Raw genomic sequence first — 14,213 nt, 5'->3', positions numbered from 1 at the left:
ATCGCTTCTCGGCCTTTTGGCTAAGATCAAGTGTAGTACTTTAGGGTATTGCCTTGTTTCTTGGTCAGGAGGTGCCCTGGTACCCTTTTCCTTGGCCTGGGGGGATCGTTTCTCTTAGGAGAGACTTCACCCCTCTGCTGCTATTGGGGAGGAGGATTAGTCCAGGGCAACGGGGAGCGATCACTTGCCTGGCATCTAGGTGCTGAAGGTACTATCTTTGGATTTCTTTGGATATCGTTGGCTTTTGTTGCGGCAGGATGGAGGAAGTCCCTGACTACATGCGTACTCGGAATGCTGTTCGTTTTACGATGGAGGAATCTGGAGGACAAAGCAGAGACTTGGAATTCCTAACGAAGGTACTCTTGCTTGATCTTTTCCAGTTGGAGAGACAATGGATATTGTCTGTAATGGACTATCCAAGAAGAGGATGTTTCGATGTCACTTTTTGTACAGAGGACATTTATCTGGATTTTCTGGACACTTTAAAGAGGAAGAAGCAGGATCCAAGACTGGTTGGTGTGATTGTAACACCGCACTTTGCTCCTAGCAAAAAGTTGGTCATTGTTAAAATGTTTTCCCCCTATGTGTGTAAAGACGATATAATATGCTTTCTCACTAAGTTCTGTGAGGAGGTGGTGGAGAAGGGTAAGGTCTTTAATCCCTTTGGATTCTGGACAGGTAAATGGAAATTCCTGTGTAAGTTTAAGGCAGTTGGAGAGGCTGGAAACTTATTGCTTCCTCCAGCACGCTTTAAAATTGGCAGTGCAAGTGGGAATCTCTACTTTTTTGGAATGGGGATTTTTTGCCACAATTGTAAAGAGTATGGGCATGAGAAGGAGAATTGTGGAAAAATAATTTGTACCAAATGTTTTAAGGAAGGTCATAAGTATAATGATTGTGAGAAGGGCAAAGTGTGTAACATGTGTAGAGAAGAAGGGCATGTGTTTAAAAATTGTCCAAAAAAAAGTAAAAGTGAAGCAAAGGAGGAGAGTAAGAAGACCGTTAAAAGAAAGGAAGAGAAAGTTACCCCACAAAAAGAGGATAAACCACAGGAAAAGGGAGGAGCGGGGAAAAGTGTTGAGGTTAAAAAAAGTGATGAAACAAAAAGGAGGAAAATTGTGGAACAAAATGTAGTTTCAGATGAAGATAGAGCAGAAAGAGATAAACTAGTGAAAGACGTGGAGGGATTAAGAGATAAAATTAATTTTGAGAAGGTTCGGAGGCGGGTACGAACCTGTTTAAGAGGGAATATACCAGATTTTCTGGAGAGATATAAAGTACCAACCTGGTTGGCATGTATTGTAAATTTGGAATGGGACGGTCAAGATCTTCGAGAACATCTTGTGGATATGCTTGGTGTAATCGCTGTAAGAAACGGTTTGTTTTATTAATTTTACTTTAAAAAAAAAAAAAGAGAGAGAAATAAAAATTATATTTGGTTTTTTCATAATGATGATCAAGTCTTTAAATTTGAAAAAAAAAAAAAAAAAAAAATCTGTTCTTATCAGTTTAATATCTGATACGTCCCCTATCTGGGGACCATATATTAAATGGATTTTTAGAACAGGGAGATGGAAATAGAGCTTGCTCTGTCCACTCCACGCATTGACCTGGTATTGCAGTATTTCCAGGACCGGTGCACCCTTTCCTTATGTGTTGACTAAAATCAGATTCCAAAAGTGTTTTTTGTGTTTGCCATTGTTTCTGTCTTTCTGAAGGGATCTCCCCTTTTAATCCCATTATTTCAACACCTGTTGGACAATGCATGAGTGATAATGAGCTAATTGATTAAATGCAATTAATGAATACATTGCCACCTCTTGTTTTGTGTCGTCTGTGTGTCTGTGTTTCCGGCATTTCACATTGGAACAGCTCATTCACCTTCCTTGTCTTCTCTCCGCCCTCCCTTTTAGGTAAGTTAAAGAGCTGCACCTGAGCCAGCCACTGATTGATGCAGCACCACAGTCAAATAGTGGAGTGGAGTAGGGGAACAGCAAACAGCCATTAAAGCCGCCCGCCCGCCAGCCCGCCCGCCACAATGGACCTACCTGTGTACACTAGATGGATGTGATGGAATGTACTGTCGTCCCTACATTTCAAGAAGGAGTAAGAATTGCAGTTGCAACAAAGCCTTGCTTGCCTACAAAGAGAGCAGCAATTTGGATTTGTTACTATGTTACCTAGAAGAATAACAAACTGTGCAAGGATGGAGGTTGTAGGAGCAAGGAGAAGTTGTCTGTAAAGTTGGTGGATGCTTATTTTCCATTTTGCAGTCCCTTGTCTCCCTCTTGTGGCCTCCTGGAGGCAACTAGCTGTGCAAAAAAAGACAGCCTGGCGGCCGGCTGTTGCAGTGTTGCCCTCTCAGGCAACACTGAGTGACTGACTGAGCCGCACCGTCTTATATAAAGTTCAGACGGAACTTTGCACGTGTCATAGTGGAGCCCTGAGGAGCCAGAGCCAGCTTTCTGACATCATAATGGGGCCTCAGAGATAAAAGCCTGGGCCCAGGCAGTGTTGGTCAGTGCTGCTCAGCAGGCAACACTGGACTGGACTGGATTACAGCTGATACAAGGTGTGAAGGAACAAGGGGTGGCTGTGGGCATGCACTTGCTGCCGCTGCCAGTGTTTATCTGCATGGCAGCAGGGCATTTGGGCGTTGCCAGGAAGGCGTTTTTATGTAGATTCCTCCTCTTTCAGCACTGCATTGTGGTGCAAGCAAAAGAAGCAAATCCTGTCTGGCTTCCTCTCCGGCCTTTATTCACCTCCCGTGTAGCTGTGAGTGTGTAAGCCTGCAGGGCCCCATGGAATTGCCTAGAAGTAGGCTGAATCGCTGCAAGGGCTGAACAGCAGTATCGGGCATGCTCGGGCAACGCGCGGCCCGTTCGGGTTATCGCTTCTCGGCCTTCTGGCTGAGATCAAGTGTAGTGCTGATTACTTGTAGTCAGTGCTGCCTGGTCTTGGTTAGGAGGTGCTCAGGTACCCTCTCTCTCGGCCTCGGGGGATCGTCCAGGTTCGCCTGGACTTCACCCCCGTGCTGCTATTTGGGAGAGAGGCTTAGTCCTGAGCAACGGGTTGCGATCCATATACCCCTGTGTAGGTTTCGGCCGAAAAGGGGAGTTGCGCCTAACGTTGCGCCTACTAGGGAGTAGCGTAACAATACCTTACTCACCATGGACGAGGATCCATGTGAGATACCGGCTTATGCCCGGATTAAAAACACAATTCGTGTAGTGCTATCGGAGGAGAAGGCGACGACCTGCGGCTTAAAATTCGTGGTGGAGACCGTACTTGTTGGTATCTTCAACATCCAGAAGCGAGAAATTTTGGCGGTGCAGGATTACCCAAGAAGGAGGACATACGACGTTACTTTTATACAGAATGGAGTATTCCGAGATCTGCTGGCGGCTTATACGGTAAAAAATGACCCGAGACTGGACGGTGTTGATTTTTATGAGCACGTTATGGACATCACTAAAATGATAGTTATAAAGATGTACTGCCCTTTTGCCGACTTAAAAGAAGTGATGTCCTTTTTATTCCCTTATTTTAAAACTGTGAAATGTATTGGCAAAGTAATGAATGAGGTTGGTGTATGGACCTCAAAGTGGAGATTCAATGTAACATGTTATAAAGATGCCAATTTTACAGGAGGGATAATGTTGCCGCCAGCACGTTTTAAAATAGGTGATATGGCCGGAGACTTTTATTTTTCAGGGATGCCTCCATTCTGTAGGAAGTGCCAAAAGTACGGTCACACCAAGGAGTCTTGTGACAGCACCTGTAGGAACTGCGGCAGCTCTGAGCACGAGACCAAAACTTGCCCTCTGGGGAAAAGGTGCCGTTTTTGCAGCCGAGTTGGTCACCTGTATGCTACTTGTCCCCACAGATCTAAAGAGTTGGAACAACCCGAGGACCGGCCAAGGCGTCCCGAGCGGCCCGCAGGCCAGATCACCCCTGTACAAGGAGAGGAACCCCAAGGAGGCGAGCAAGATGATATGGATACCTCCAGCAGACCCCCCCAAACAGGTGACCCTAAAGAGCAGAGGCGACAAAAACGCAGAGCCAGTGATCAGCGGACGAAAGAGCCCCCCCAGGAGACTGGGGCACAGGGTAGTTCGGATGAAGCTGATCCTACTGGCCTGCAAGAGATGCTGGGTCAGCCTGTACCTGAGGCAGAGGTCCCGGGCGGAGCGGCAGCTCTCACTAAGAGACGTAGGGCGTACTCGGAGGTGCCGATGGGAGTACCTGCCAGGTTGAAGGCAGGGAAACCAGTTGACGTGCCCCCGGAAGCGACAGCTAAAGGTCCCCCCCCCCCTTCCAGACAGTTGGGGGATATAGGGACAGCTGCCTCCGAGGTAAGCGTGGTCCCTGAGACGTCCAGAAGCGCGATTCCTGCCCCTATAGAAGGGGAGGACGCTGCCAAAGATGGCCAAATCTTACCCGTTGAGTCCGTCTGGGACCCATTTTCAAGAAGCGCCTTAGGTATGGGGGGTCAGCTGAGTGACGGGTCTTCCTCTCAAACCTCATCGATGCGTACATTTGACTCGAGGAAAGATGATGATGAGAGCTCGAGTGGGGTGTCTGGCGACGCGGAGGACTGCTGAGGCCTCCTCGGGTAAGATAAAAATAGACTGTCTCTCTCCCTTTTCCTCATGGCTGAGTTATGTGGTCTTTCCCTTAATGTAAGAAGCGTGCACTCACAGACAAGAAGAGCTGCCCTTTTTAACTACCTTTCTGTTTTTACCGCCTCAGTGTTTTTCCTACAGGAATGCTGCATACCTCACCGCATGAATTATAAAAAATATGAGGAAGACTGGAGACTCGGACCTTCAGTGTGGTCCGGGTCCAATGAATCAAAAGCCGCAGGTGTCGCCATTTTATTCAAAGGGAACGTTTTAATTGATCGTTTTTATGAAATTTTACCAGGCAGAATTTTAATGGTCAAAGCTTTTATAAACGGTGTTAGATGGCAGTTTTTAAACTTTTATGGTTCTACAGACAAAAAAGAAAGAGCAAAAATGCTGGAAATTTTACCCCTTTTTATCAATGATTCAGAACCACTTGTTTTAGCGGGTGATTTTAATTGTATTTTAAAGGGGGAACGCCGGTTCTCTAATTCAGTAAGTCGAAATTATGATAAAACCCCGTCTATTTTAAAAGATATTACAGTGGAATTTAAACTTACTGATGTTTTTAAAAAATGCAATAGGGATCTACCTGAAGAGGACGGCGTCACCTGGAGCAATGTAAACTGCAGCTCCAGGATCGATTTTATTTTTTGCTCTTATCAAATACTGCCTTTTAAATGTGATCTTAATTCTAACGTGTTTTCTGACCATAAACTTTTATATTTTAAAGTTAATTTGAACGATCAAAGGAGAACTCCGAAGAAAGCCTGGAAATTAAACGTATCCCTTTTAGAGGATCCGCAAATTTTATCCGATTTTATCACCTTTTATAAGGGCTGCAGACGGGTAAGACATCCCAATATGCCAATTGTTTCCTGGTGGGAAAAAATGAAAATAAAGATAAGAGATTTTTTTATTAAAGCTGGGATGAAGAAAGCAAAAGAAAAATTTGAATTTTATGCTAATTTAAATACCCGTCTGCAGACCCAATACAAGTTCAGAGAACAGGGTATGCATGTGGAGAAAGAGATCACCGAAATTAAAAAAGAAATCTCCCAGTGCCTGGAGCAGAGGGGAAAGGAGATAATCTTTCGCTCTAAGGTGAAACATCTTGAAGAAAATGAGACCTGCTCCAGGTACTTCTTCAAGAAAATAAATGATAAGCATACCCTGTTAAATGAGATAGATGGGGAAACAAATACCCAAAACATTTTAAAAAAGGTGCACGGTTTTTATGCGGATCTTTTTAATACAAAACATGTTGATGTTGATTTTATGAACGACTCATTGAAGGAGGTGGATGCTGTTTTAGATCCTGCTTCCCAAGTGTTTTTATTACAGAATATTACGGAACAGGAGATTTTAGAAACTACAAAGAGTTTTAAAACAGGTAAAGTCCCTGGCCCTGACGGTATACCTATAGAATTTTATGTCATATTTTATGGTATTTTAAAAGAGGATATCCACCCTCTTTTTACCCAAGTTTTTAGAACAAAAGCCCTCCCGGGGTCCTGGAAGAAAGGCGAGGTGTCCCTGCTTTACAAAAAGGGGGACAAAACAGACATTAAAAATTGGAGGCCTATCACTTTGCTAAACTCTGACTACAAAGTAATGGCGAAGATATGTGCGACCAGATTAAAAGCAGTGATAGGCCAGATCATACACTCCAATCAGGTCTGTGGGATACCCGGGAGGAGTATATGGGATAATTTAAACCTTTTAAAAGATGTGATCAGTGACACGAAAGAGAGAGGAGGTAAAATGGCAATTTTATCTATAGATTTCGAGAAAGCCTTCGATAGAGTGTCACATTTTTATCTTTTTAAGGTTTTAGAAAAGATGGGTATACCGGAAGGTTTTTTACAGTCTTTGAAGGCCTTTTATGAAAATTGTACTAGCAAAATTTTAGTAAAGGGTTTTAAGACACAGGATGTCCTTTTAAATTCCGGAGTGAAGCAGGGGTGTCCCTTGTCCCCACTACTTTTTATTTGTGCAATTGAGCCTCTACTCTGCAGGTTAAGAAAGGATAAGCAGATAAGCGGAGTCCCCCTGCCGGGCGGGGGGGGGACTAGAGGCTAAAGTGGTGGGGTACATGGACGATGTCGCGGTCCTTTGCAGGGACACCCTGTCATTACAGAAATCCTTTAAACAGATTTACCAATTCTGTTGCTCCTCCGGTTTTTTAGTAAATTTTAACAAAAGTAACATCTTAAATATCGGCAAAATGGTTTTAATGGACATTCCAGTCCCTGTGTCAGAGTCTGTACAAATTTTAGGAGTCTCCTTCAATGAGTCAAATAATGGTTTTACCAGTTGGGACTTGGTGGCACAAAAAGTCAATCAGAAAATTTGCATGTGGAACATGAGAAAGTTAACAATGGAGGGAAAGGTTTTAATTACAAAAATGGTGATTTTACCTATTTTATTATATTTAAGTATGGTATTCCCTCCCCCTGAGATTTTATTGAAAAAAATAATTAAAGCATGTTTCACATTTTTATGGAACTCCAGGATGGAAAAGCTCAGGAGAGAGAAGGTAATATTACCCAAACCAATGGGGGGGGAAAGATTTCCCCGATATAAAAGCATTCCTTTTAATAAAATTTTTTACTTTATGTCTTAATGCAGTTTTTAAGGAACATTACTGGTCATATTTTATACGTTTTAACACAGGTTATTTTATGAGGAGGAACGGTTGGTTATCCACGGTTTTAAGCTCCCCGTATGCTTTTAACCTTTCTGGCCAGTATAAGATTTTAGAAAAAATTGTAAACCTTTTTAACTTAAAAGACAAAAATATTAACGAAGTAAAAAATAGTAAAGGAATTTTAAAAAAGATAAAAGAAAATGTTTTAGTAGCTCCCATCAGTAATTTTAATGAACAAAAATGCAAAGAAATATGGAAGATGGTGAACGCTAAATATCTTTTTAACCCACAGAAAGATCTGGCCTGGAGCTGTGCCCACGAGTGTCTTCCATGCCGGGCATTCCAGCATCGAAGGGGACTGACCAACTCGGCTGCGTGTCCAAGGGGAGGATGTAGAGATGACGAGACAGTCTACCACCTTTTCTGGGAATGTTTTTATGCGCAATTAATATGGACAAGAATCCTCCCCTTGGTACAGAAGATTACAGGACTTCGGAGATACACAAGTGATGGCGTTTTATATGGATGCCTGGAATGCCCAACACAGACTCGAAAAATGATGGCATGGAAGATCACCAACTGCGTTAAAGCAGCTCTGTGGGCGGCCAGAAACATTTTATTATTTAAGCATGAAGTTTTAGCTGTGGAAGATGTTTTAGCCATTTGTCTTAATGAAATGTACAAATATTTTCTTTTAGATAAAAAACTCTCTCCTGTTTTATGTAGAAAATGGTTTTTAAGTGAATGGAGTTCCATAATATGATGCCACCAAGTGCCCTTTTATAAATTGTTTTTATTTGACAATTTGTATTTATCTGTATTAAAAACCATGATTGTAAATTTATGTAAATTTTGTTGAAATGTATTGATTTATTGTAAATTTGTTCAAAATTTTAAATAAACGGTTACCTCCTTTGTTGGGGTAGTCAACTCAAAAAAATCTGTTCTTATCAGTTTAATATGTGATACGTCCCCTATCTGGGGACCATATATTAAATGGATTTTTAGAACAGGGAGATGGAAATAGAGCTTGCTCTGTCCACTCCACGCATTGACCTGGTATTGCAGTATTTCCAGGACCGGTGCACCCTTTCCTTATGTGTTGACTAAAATCAGATTCCAAAAGTGTTTTTTGTGTTTGCCATTGTTTCTGTCTTTCTGAAGGGATCTCCCCTTTTAATCCCATTATTTCAACACCTGTTGGACAATGCATGAGTGATAATGAGCTAATTGATTAAATGCAATTAATGAATACATTGCCGCCTCTTGTTTTGTGTCGTCTGTGTGTCTGTGTTTCCGGCATTTCACATTGGAACAGCTCATTCACCTTCCTTGTCTTCTCTCCGCCCTCCCTTTTAGGTAAGTTAAAGAGCTGCACCTGAGCCAGCCACTGATTGATGCAGCACCACAGTCAAATAGTGGAGTGGAGTAGGGGAACAGCAAACAGCCATTAAAGCCGCCCGCCCGCCCGCCCGCCACAATGGACCTACCTGTGTACACTAGATGGATGTGATGGAATGTACTGTCGTCCCTACATTTCAAGAAGGAGTAAGAATTGCAGTTGCAACAAAGCCTTGCTTGCCTACAAAGAGAGCAGCAATTTGGATTTGTTACTATATTACCTAGAAGAATAACAAACTGTGCAAGGATGGAGGTTGTAGGAGCAAGGAGAAGTTGTCTGTAAAGTTGGTGGATGCTTATTTTCCATTTTGCAGTCCCTTGTCTCCCTCTTGTGGCCTCCTGGAGGCAACTAGCTGTGCAAAAAAAGACAGCCTGGCGGCCGGCTGTTGCAGTGTTGCCCTCTCAGGCAACACTGAGTGACTGACTGAGCCGCACCGACTTATATAAAGTTCAGACGGAACTTTGCACGTGTCATAGTGGAGCCCTGAGGAGCCAGAGCCAGCTTTCTGACATCATAATGGGGCCTCAGAGATAAAAGCCTGGGCCCAGGCAGTGTTGGTCAGTGCTGCTCAGCAGGCAACACTGGACTGGACTGGATTACAGCTGATACAAGGTGTGAAGGAACAAGGGGTGGCTGTGGGCATGCACTTGCTGCCGCTGCCAGTGTTTATCTGCATGGCAGCAGGGCATTTGGGCGTTGCCAGGAAGGCGTTTTTATGTAGATTCCTCCTCTTTCAGCACTGCATTGTGGTGCAAGCAAAAGAAGCAAATCCTGTCTGGCTTCCTCTCCGGCCTTTATTCACCTCCCGTGTAGCTGTGAGTGTGTAAGCCTGCAGGGCCCCATGGAATTGCCTAGAAGTAGGCTGAATCGCTGCAAGGGCTGAACAGCAGTATCGGGCAGGCTCGGGCAACGCGCGGCCCGTTCGGGTTATCGCTTCTCGGCCTTCTGGCTGAGATCAAGTGTAGTTCTGATTACTTGTAGTCAGTGCTGCCTGGTCTTGGTTAGGAGGTGCTCAGGTACCCTCTCTCTCGGCCTCGGGGGATCGTCCAGGTTCGCCTGGACTTCACCCCCGTGCTGCTATTTGGGAGAGAGGCTTAGTCCTGAGCAACGAGTTGCGATCCACATATCCCCCGTGTAGGCTTCGGCCGAAAAGGGGAAAGCTGCGTAGACGTTACGTCACCAACGGGTGGCGTAACTTTCCGTGAAAACCCCTCACCATGGACGAAAGTCCTGGTGAGATACCGGCGTATGCCCGGATAAAGAATACAATCCGTGTAATTGTATCAGAAGAGAAGGCGACGACCTGCGGCCTGAAGTTCTTGGTGGAGACCGTGCTTGTTGGCATTTTCAACATTCAGAAGCGGGAGATATTGGCGGTACAAGACTATCCTAGGAGAAGAACATACGACATAACTTTTGTACAGAATGGAGTGTTCCAAGATCTGCTGGCGGCATACATGGTAAAAAACGATCCGAGACTGGACGGTATTGAATTTTACGAACATGTGTTGGACATCACTAAGATGATTGTGATAAAAATGTACTGCCCGTTTGCTGATTTAAAAGATGTGATGTCCTTTTTATCCCCCTATTTCAAAAGTGTAAAATGTATTGGCAAAATAATGAACGAAGTTGGAGTTTGGACGTCAAAGTGGAGATTTTTAGTAACTTGTTATAGAGATGCCAATACAGCAGGGGGGATAATGTTGCCGCCAGCACGCTTTAAATTAGGTGATATGGCAGGAGATCTTTTTTATACAGGAATGCCTCCATTCTGTAGAAAATGTCAAAAGTACGGTCACACCAAAGAGTTCTGCGAAAGCACCTGTAGGAACTGTGGCAGCTCTGAGCACGAGGCCAAAACTTGCCCTCTGGGGAAAAGGTGTCGTTTTTGCAGCCGAGTTGGTCATCTATATGCTACTTGTCCCCACAGATCGGAACAACCCGAGGTCCGGCCGAGGCGTCCAGAGCAGCCAGCAGGCCAGATCGCCCCCGCACAAGGAGAGGAACCAAGAGGTGAAGAGGCAGATGACATGGACACCTCCAGCAGACCCCCCCAAACAGGTGACCCAAAGGAGCAAAGGCGGTTTAAGAGAAGAGCCAGTGATCAGCGGATGAAAAAGCCCCCTCAAGTAACGGAGGAGATGGGTAGTTCGGATGAAGCTGATCCGCCTGGGCCGCAGGAGATGCTGGGTCAGCCTGTACCTGGGGCAGAGGACCCGGGCGGAGCGGCAGCTAGGTCTAAGAGGCGTAGGGCGTACTCAGAGGTGGCAGCGGGGGTGCCGATGGGAGTACCTGCTAGAGCGAAAGCAGGGAAACCAGTTGACGCGCCCCCGGAAGCACCAGCTGAAGGTCTCCCCCCTTCTCGCCAGTTGGGGGAGACAAGCATAGCTGCCTCTGAGGTGACAGAAGTCCCTGAAACGGCCGCGAGTGCGTTTCCTGCCCCTATCGTAGGGGAGGAGGCTGCCATACAAAATGCTCCAGAAACCTTGCCCGTGGAGTCCATCTGGGACCCATTTGCGATAAGTGCCTCAGGTATGGCGGGGGGTCAGCTGTCTGACATGAGTTCCTCTCCAATCTCCTCAACTTATACAGTCGGTTTGAAGTCGGAGGGCGATGAGAGTTCGAGTGAGGTCTCTGGTAACGCCGAGGACTGCTGAGGCCACCTCGGGTAAGATTACATAAGACTGTCTCTTTTCCCTTTTCCTCATGGCAGAGTTAGGTGGCATTTCCTTAAATGTTAGGAGCGTGCATTCTAAGACGAGAAGAGCTGCCCTGTTTGACTATCTTTCTATTTTTTCCGCCACCGTTTTTTTCCTACAGGAATGCTGTATCCCACATCGCACGAACTACAACAAATATAAGGAAGACTGGAGACTCGGACCTTCAGTGTGGTCCGGGTCTAACGATTCCAGAGCCGCAGGTGTCGCCATTTTATTTAAAGGGAACGTTTTAATTGACAGTTTTAATGAAATTTTACCAGGTAGAATTTTATTGGTCAAAGCTTTTATAGACGGTATTAGATGGCAGTTTTTAAATTTTTATGGGTCCTCGGACAAGAATGAAAGAGCTAGAATGCTAGAGATTTTACCCCTTTTTTTAAACGATTCAGAGCCACTTGTTTTAGCGGGTGATTTTAATTGTATTTTAAAGGGGGAACGCCGGTTCTCTAACTCAGTAAGCAGGAATTATGACAAAACCTCCTCATTATTAAAAGATATAGTTACTGATTTTAAACTTACTGATGTTTTTAAGAAATGTAACAGCAATTTATCTGCAGAGGCCGGCGTCACCTGGAGCAATGTGAACTGTAGCTCCAGGATCGATTTTATATTCTGCTCTTATCAAGTACTGCCTTTTAAATGTGATCTTAATCCCAATGTTTTATCTGATCATAAATTATTGTATTTTAAAGTTAAAAATGATATTGGGAAAAATACTGTCAAAAAAGCCTGGAAAATGAACGTTTCCCTTTTAGATGATCCGCAAATTTTATCTGATTTTATTACCTTTTATAAGGGCTGCAGACGGGTAAGACATCCAAATATGTCCATAGTCTCATGGTGGGAGAAAATAAAAATAAAAATAAGAGACTTTTTCATAAAAATCGGAAGGAGAAAAGCAAAAGAAAAACAGGATTTTTTTGCTAATTTGAATACCCGTCTGCAGACCCAATACAAGTTCAGAGAACAGGGTATGCAGGTGGAGGAGGAGATTATGGAGATTAGGAAGGAGATCTCCCAGTGCCTGGAGCAGAGAGGTAAGGAAATTGTCTTTCGTTCAAAAATGAAACACCTCGAGGAAAATGAGACCTGCTCCAGGTACTTTTTTAAGAAAATTAACGATAAGCATACCCTGTTAGACAATGTTGATGGAGATACAAACACTGACAATATTTTAAAAAAGGTACACAGATTTTATGCGGATCTTTTTAATATAAAGCTTGTTAATGTTGATTTGATGAACGACTCATTGAAGGAGGTTGACGCTGTTTTAAATCCTGTCTCCAAAGATTTTTTATTACAGGATATTACGGAACAGGAGATTTTAGATACCATCAAGAGTTTTAAAACAGGTAAAGTCCCTGGCCCTGATGGTATACCCATAGAGTTTTATGTCACATTTTATGGAGTTTTAAAAGAGGATCTCTATTCCCTTTTTACTCAAGTTTTTAGAACAAAAGCCCTCCCGGGGTCCTGGAAGAAAGGTGAGGTGTCCCTGCTTTATAAAAAGGGGGACAAAACAGATATTAAAAACTGGAGGCCTATCACCTTACTAAACACAGACTACAAAATAATGGCCAAGATTTGCGCGAATAGGCTAAAGGCTGTTATAGAGAAAATCGTCCACTCCAACCAAGTCTGTGGGATACCTGGGAGGAGCATATGGGACAATTTAAACCTTTTAAAAGATGCTATTGGTGATACGAAGGAGAGAAAAGGCAGATTGGCGGTTTTATCCATAGATTTCGAGAAAGCCTTTGATAGAGTATCACATTTTTATCTTTTTAAGGTTTTAGAAAAGATGGGTATACCAGAAGGCTTTTTACAGTCTCTGAAGGCCTTTTATGAAAATTGTACGAGCAAGATTTTAGTAAAGGGTTTTAAGACACAGGATGTCCTTTTAAACTCCGGAGTGAAGCAGGGGTGTCCCTTGTCCCCACTACTTTTTATATGTGCGATCGAGCCTCTACTCTGCAGATTGAGGAATGACAGGCAGATATGTGGAGTCCCCCTGCCGGGCGGGGGGGGACTAGAGGCAAAAGTAGTGGGGTACATGGATGATGTCGCGGTCCTGTGCAGGGACGCCCCGTCACTGCAAAAAGCATTACAACAGATATACCAATTTTGCTGCTCCTCCGGTTTTAAAGTCAATTTTAATAAAAGTAATATTTTAAATATTGGCAACATGATTTTACAGGACATTCCAGTCCCTGTGTCGGAGTCTGTACAGATTTTAGGAGTCTCCTTCAATGAGTCAAACAATGGTTTTATCAGTTGGGACTTGGTGGCACAAAAAGTTAATAAGAAAATTTGTTTATGGAATCTTAGAAAACTGACAATGGAGGGAAAAATTTTAATCACAAAAATGGTGATTTTACCAATTTTATTATATCTAAGTATGGTTTTCCCTCCCCCTGATATTTTATTAAAAAAGATTACCAAGGCATGTTTTACATTTTTATGGAATTCTAGGATGGAGAAGCTCAGGAGAGAAAAAGTGATGTCACCAAAGCTAATGGGTGGTAAAGATTTTCCAAATATAAAAGCATTTCTTTTAATCCATTTTTTTACACTGTGTCTTAATACTGTTTTTAAGGAACACTACTGGTCTTATTTTATCCGTTTTAACACTGGCTATTTTATGAGGAGGTACGGATGGTTCTCTACGGTTTTAAGCTCGCCATATGCTTTTAACCTGCCAGACCAGTATAAGATTTTAGAAAAAATAGTGAACCTTTTTAACCTAAAAGACAAAAGAATAGAAGATGTAAAAAATAGTAAATATGTTTTAAAGGAAATAAAAGAAAATGTTT

General features: G+C 43.4%; 1 non-coding gene and 2 pseudogenes across 1 annotated transcript; all 3 read left to right on the top strand.

The window, feature by feature from the left end:
- On the top strand, positions 1–111 carry LOC142729636 (U2 spliceosomal RNA; annotated as a pseudogene).
- A 1,324-nt stretch (positions 112–1,435) lies between these two features.
- LOC142729612 (U2 spliceosomal RNA) lies at positions 1,436–1,647 on the top strand (annotated as a pseudogene).
- Positions 1,648–8,180: 6,533 nt separating this feature from the next.
- LOC142729632 (U2 spliceosomal RNA) lies at positions 8,181–8,368 on the top strand. Its single transcript, XR_012878397.1, has one exon. It is a non-coding gene; the product is annotated as a U2 spliceosomal RNA (small nuclear RNA).
- Positions 8,369–14,213: the final 5,845 nt, after the last annotated feature.

The sequence above is a fragment of the Rhinoderma darwinii genome, unplaced genomic scaffold (genome assembly GCF_050947455.1).
Source record: "Rhinoderma darwinii isolate aRhiDar2 unplaced genomic scaffold, aRhiDar2.hap1 Scaffold_729, whole genome shotgun sequence".
In the NCBI taxonomy this organism is placed as follows: domain Eukaryota; kingdom Metazoa; phylum Chordata; class Amphibia; order Anura; family Rhinodermatidae; genus Rhinoderma; species Rhinoderma darwinii.
This window is presented reverse-complemented; position numbering and strand designations above follow the sequence as displayed.